General features: G+C 33.8%; 1 pseudogene across 1 annotated transcript; it reads right to left on the bottom strand.

Moving 5' to 3' along the window:
• Nucleotides 1–2,685: 2,685 nt before the first annotated feature.
• LOC104725214 (uncharacterized) lies at nt 2,686–5,304 on the bottom strand (annotated as a pseudogene). The gene is made up of 9 exons (XR_015571384.1): nt 5,164–5,304; nt 4,822–4,952; nt 4,716–4,731; nt 4,327–4,566; nt 3,910–4,027; nt 3,621–3,669; nt 3,160–3,512; nt 2,955–3,007; nt 2,686–2,866 (listed from the first exon to the last, which is right to left on the bottom strand). The product of XR_015571384.1 is annotated as an uncharacterized LOC104725214 (transcript).
• Between the last annotated feature and the right edge of the window lie 458 nt (nt 5,305–5,762).

Here is a 5,762-nt window from a genome sequence, read left to right on the forward strand (position 1 = left end):
GGTTTGAGTCTTGATTTTTCTATGGTCGGAACGAACTATATTTCGGCCCTATTTAAGATGACCTACGTTGAATTTTATTCTTTTCTTTTGGTTGGGAGGGGAGGAAAATGGGGACGAATATAATGCGATTCAGAAATGTTTTAGGAGTACTAAACGATCCGGGAACATATGTATAGTTTATTAGACTTTTCGAGTAGTAATATTTTTTTTATTTTGCATTGTTTCAAACAAGAAGTTTTATACAATAGTAACTAGTAAACCTAGTGGTCTTAGTACAACAGAAATGTTATAAATTAAATTACAAAAACTAAGAAAACTGAGATTTAATAGTATTACTTTTTAAAAATTTGTTTGATATTGGGAATCTGAAAAAGTTTATTTCGTAACATATTCATCTTTTTCTTCCGTAAGACATTCATCGGCAACCTAAATTACCAAAATGGGAATTTATGATTACTAATGAGCAAGTTTCTTAGACATTGTAATAATCATATATACCACCATTTCCAATTTTAAAATAAATTCTATTTGATAATACATGATTTGTATTAGTGTCATCATTTTATTAGTACTATCAAGATTCAAAACCCATTATACATGTTGTTGACTGCAAAAATAATTATGTTTTATTTGTGTGTATGTTTTTTCTTTCGTTTTCATGTGTGAAATCACTCCCAAGATAAAGATAATGATATACATTCAATGAAAAGAGCGTTATAACTTTTAACGAAAAGAGTACAATAACTTAGCAAAGGAGGGGGGGGGGGGGGGGGGGGGGGGGGGGGCTACACAGGTCAAGCTAATGAAAACGATGGCAACGAATGAAACATGGATGTGAACATATGCTATAATATAATTTTAATACGGACCATATGTCTTGTTTTAAAATTATAGAAATTCACACTTTGGTTAAAGAAGTTTGATAGTGGAATAGCGTGAGGGGAGACCACACACCCGAAACGTTCATGGGTGGGGGATGGGTTATCATTAAGAGAACCAAACCTACACATGTGTATCAGTGTATACTATCGTTATTTGAGATACTTCGTCGAATCACATCGATACTTTTATGAATAAGCACAAGTTTTGACATATAGAGCATGTCTCAAAAAACTCTTCTTGTCATGTAAGTAAAACTAACGAGAGACAACATTAGAGTTTTAGACGATTTTACTTCTCAATTATGTTGATATGGGATGATATATGTGCGGAATGGCATAACGTAATAGACAAACATTATTACGTCACTATGTGTGTTACCAATCGAAGCCTTCGGCTTATTTTCATAGTATTTCAATGTGAACTTATCGGGAAATTTTTTTTTGAACGGTATAATCATTGTCAATTAATTCATGTGCATGATTTTCTCTAGAATGGTTTTATTTAAATGAGACATCTAATTTATCCGAAACTTTTATTTCCACATACAAGCATGTGATATATCTTGTTAGAGTTCTCTATTATACTTTTATTTCCACATACAAGCATGTGATATATTTTGTTAGAGTTCTCTATTATTACTTGGCACAATATATATTTATATAACCATTCATGTTAATACCAAATAAATACATTTTGAAAGATACATTTTACGAATTAAACTACATACATTTCACTGAGTTTACAATACCCTATTATCAAAGATACGCCAAAGGCCCCAAGCAAGAAAAAGATTAGGTTTGATTCACGAGAAAGAGCTCCTTTTCGTATGACATTTTGAAAAACGAAGCCAAAATGAAAGGAAGAAGAAGAAAAAGGAACGGTGGTTTGGCCAAAGACATGTGCCAATGACTCAATTAAACTCAATAAAGTAATCCACTAATGATTGTGTGGAGAGTCATCTTTTCGAATTATTTCTTTCAATTTTATCCATAAGCTTTATTTGATAATAACGTCAAGTATGGGCACCAACTTATCAAAAACCTTACTTACCTTTATTGGGGGCCTCACTCAGTACCGACGACCACAATTAGTTTAGTAGTTGCAACTGAGACACTTGTACTAATCCAAATCACTTCATTGCAATATATATGTTTTCCTTTTGAAGTCACCGTAGATTAGTTGTATGAATAAGTTGATTGTGTCAAACACTAATCTAAGATAATAAACCCCAAATCACCTATTCTACTGAAAATATAATACCACCAATTGAGTCCACCAAATGGTCCAAATCAAATACCAAAATTTCAGCTTACGAAATTACCACGAATACTTGAAAATGAACGCAATCGAAACAACTAGAAACAAAGATTGATATGAGTATTTTATAAATCTATGTCTTAGCAATGATTTCCAACAACTTACCACTAACATATTAGGCTACGATATTAAGCTCTGTCGCTTACAAGAGTCTAGTCTCTCCATCTTTCACCTTATCTTGTTCTCGGTTACATGATACTAAGTCTCCATTCATTAACATAGAGAATAACAGAAGTTGTAGGACGAAAGTAAACTCGTTGAATGATCTGGATTATTAGGCCGTGATGAATCACGAGACTACATTGTTAGTCTTTATCGCTGTCTTTTAGATAGTTTATAGTTTATTACCTTAATAGCAAACAATCTTGTGAGTGAAATTTCCAATACTCAATAGTTTCATTGGTCTTTGATGAATGTAATATTCTATCACTCTTGTTTTGGTCCAAAACTTCATGTTCTGTTGATATTTATGCTGCAAAAGTTGGGTCGGAGTCAACTGTGATTTAGATAGAGGAAAGTACTGCAAATGTATCAACAACCAAACCACAAAAGTAAACCAAAATACCTAAAAGACAGACATTTCAAAAACAAAGAGTTATGTTCAGTTTCCAGTCTTCTCCACCTGAGGACTTTTGCTCATTTACATCTTCTACTCAATATACTCCACCTGAAGATTCAAGATTGCCAAAATGTATCTTAAAAATAGTGGAATAATAATCCATCAGAAAATGGCTAAAGGAAAAATATATTCTTACTTGTACAAAACTCTGATCTAGAGGAGAACTTTTTAGTATGTTATGTTCAGAACCTGAACAAGTTACAACAGCAACTTTAGACAGCCTTAAAAGGTAAACAATCCTGGTCTTTCTTTATAATCTAAGTTTTCGTGACACTATCTATTCATTAACTCCATTAATAGCAATCCCAAAGGCATTGTTTTTTTATCAAGTTCAACGGTACCTGTCACTTTCTTGAGGAGGATGGACGGTAGTCCTCATATACCCAGGAAGCTTTTTCTGAAGATTTAGGACCTAACTTGCCTTTCAGCCACTCGAAACGAACAATGAGCTCTTCCAAGTCCATGACAGCAGCTTCCACAGACTCTGATTCCATGATGTTCAACCGAAGATCACCATCGCTAATAACCTTTTCTGTGGCTCTCTGCTTTTCTTCATCTTTAGATTCGGCTCCACTAACTTCATCTGAAGGTCCCTGCTTTTCGTCTTCCATAGATTCAGCTCCACTTACTTCATCTGAAGGTCCCTGCTTTTCGTCTTCCATAGATTCAGCTCCACTAACTTCATTTAATGTAACTACACAAGGCAAACATTCATTTTCCACACAAACAAAACTATCAAGATAAACAAAAGGAGTTGACAGATCAAACATTGGGAAAAATAGCATCGTTGTAAAAGAATAACCTTCATTCAAATGTTTCATTAGCTTAGCACATTGCCTCTTTTCCCCAACCTACAAGAAAGATGGATGATAAAACAAGATAAGCTACAACAACAACGAGACAACAAAGTTTAGAATATACAAAGGATACTTTGGACCACTTACATACCATTTGGGTATATATATGAGACTTAACTAACAAGATTTCAGGGTTTTTAATTAACGGGAATCTGCCTCGACTGAATAGGTTTTATTCGCATTAGTCATGAGGCTTAAATAAGTTGTTACATCCATGATTTCTCAAATACTAACCTTAGAAAAAGGCACAGTCCAACCATCTTCAAGTGACCATTCCAATGATGGACGCACATCCTTAGACAGAGCCTCATAGATACACCCTTCGCCATACGGTGGAGCCAACAAATTCAATCTGCGAAATAGATGAAAAAGAAGCACACACTCATTGTTTACTACAAAGTTCAAAAGCCACAGAATAAAGCTTAATGGAAGCAAAGAGGATATGAACATAAACACATAGGATATGACCATATAGTAGTCGTATCTCATCATCCTTTGTTAAAGTAAGTAAAGAGAAGGCATGGTAGCAGAACAAGAACTCTAAAACTTCTGTCGTAAATTTGTTAATTTGATAACAAAAAGTAACAAAAACACAAGCAGTTCATAAGAAAAAAGAGACTTCTTATCTGCAAATATAAACCTTTTAAGTACCTGTAGCGACTCATTTTCCCTGACTTCGAAGAACCGTCCCAGACCAATAACAATAGTCTTCCCACCAGTCGACCAAATCACCAACCTTCCAAGAATCATGAACAACAAGAGCTTCTTCCAGACCACCCTCCTCGTTAAGGACTTGATCTTCACGAAACTTTCTTGGAAACACAGGTCGAATCATTAGGTAATTCTCGCTCCCACTATCGAGTTGCTGAAACACTTTTGTTGTATGTATTCCTGAGGGATAATATGAATACATTAAAAACATGCAAAAAAAAAAATGGTGCTAAACCATAAATATTCAATTGCAACATTGTAAGATGGAAACTACTCTCTCCGGGATAATCAAGATACTCCACATCATAGCATAGTGCTGTCCTTTTATGGAATATCTTCAGAATGCTGATAAAACCATAAGAAAGCAAAAAACATTTGAGATTTGTGTTCTGTAACCCAAAATAAACAAAAGCAATTGAGATGGGAGTACCGTACCTTGCATCGAAACCAAGCTCCACGATACCCCGATTCAAAAGATCTTAACTCTACAGTATGACCAACTTCAAATGGTAGATTGATTTGACTCATTTTTTAGTTGTTGTTGTTGTTGTTGTTCAAACCGTTAACTGCGTTTAGTAATCAGAATGTATTAAATTACCAATCGGAGAACTCGAAAACGGAAACTAAATCTAGAGGTTAAATCTCAAATCCCTAATCTCTAATCGCTTTTAATAAATTTGTAACATCAGAGAACAAACAAGTGTAAGTCCCATACCAAAATTGAAACTAGCGAGTCGTACAAAAATCCCCAGAAATGAAACGAGTATAGAAACAGACCTGGAGATGTTTCAAAACAGCTCCTCTATGAAATCGCGTAAGTCACGGACAGCTCGAATAAACCCTAAAGAAATGGGGTTTTTCCCTTTTTTTTTTGGTGTCTTATTGTTATTTTATATTTTTTTTGTGTCCTCACACAACAAAATGATCAGGAGAGGAGAATATATAAAATCGACCCGGAAACAATTTTAATCGTACATTTTTTTTTTTATTAAAAAGTATTCAATTTTATAAATAAAGGGTGTATTGAACATGATATTTTAAAAGATTTGAAGCTATTTTTAAATTTTCTGTTATTTAATTGGTGATTTTTAAAAATCATCTGAAATCATATGTTATTGAATGTGAAATTTCTAGAAATCATTTAAAATCATATACAATATCTTGTTATTCAATCAATAATTTATATAGTGTTCAGTGTGCTATTTACCGATTTAAGTCCATTAAAATCTCCATAGGGCCTAAACCATATACATCAAACCAAGTAAAACCGTAAATCAAAATTGACTCGGGTTTATTCATAAACCGAATCAAACCGGTTGCTCTTTAACCCTAATCCCCAATTGAAGAACTCAGTTGAAGCCGCCGCTCATAATATT

Source organism: Camelina sativa, chromosome 11 (assembly GCF_030686135.1).
Source record: "Camelina sativa cultivar CO46 ecotype springtype chromosome 11, ASM3068613v1".
In the NCBI taxonomy this organism is placed as follows: domain Eukaryota; kingdom Viridiplantae; phylum Streptophyta; class Magnoliopsida; order Brassicales; family Brassicaceae; genus Camelina; species Camelina sativa.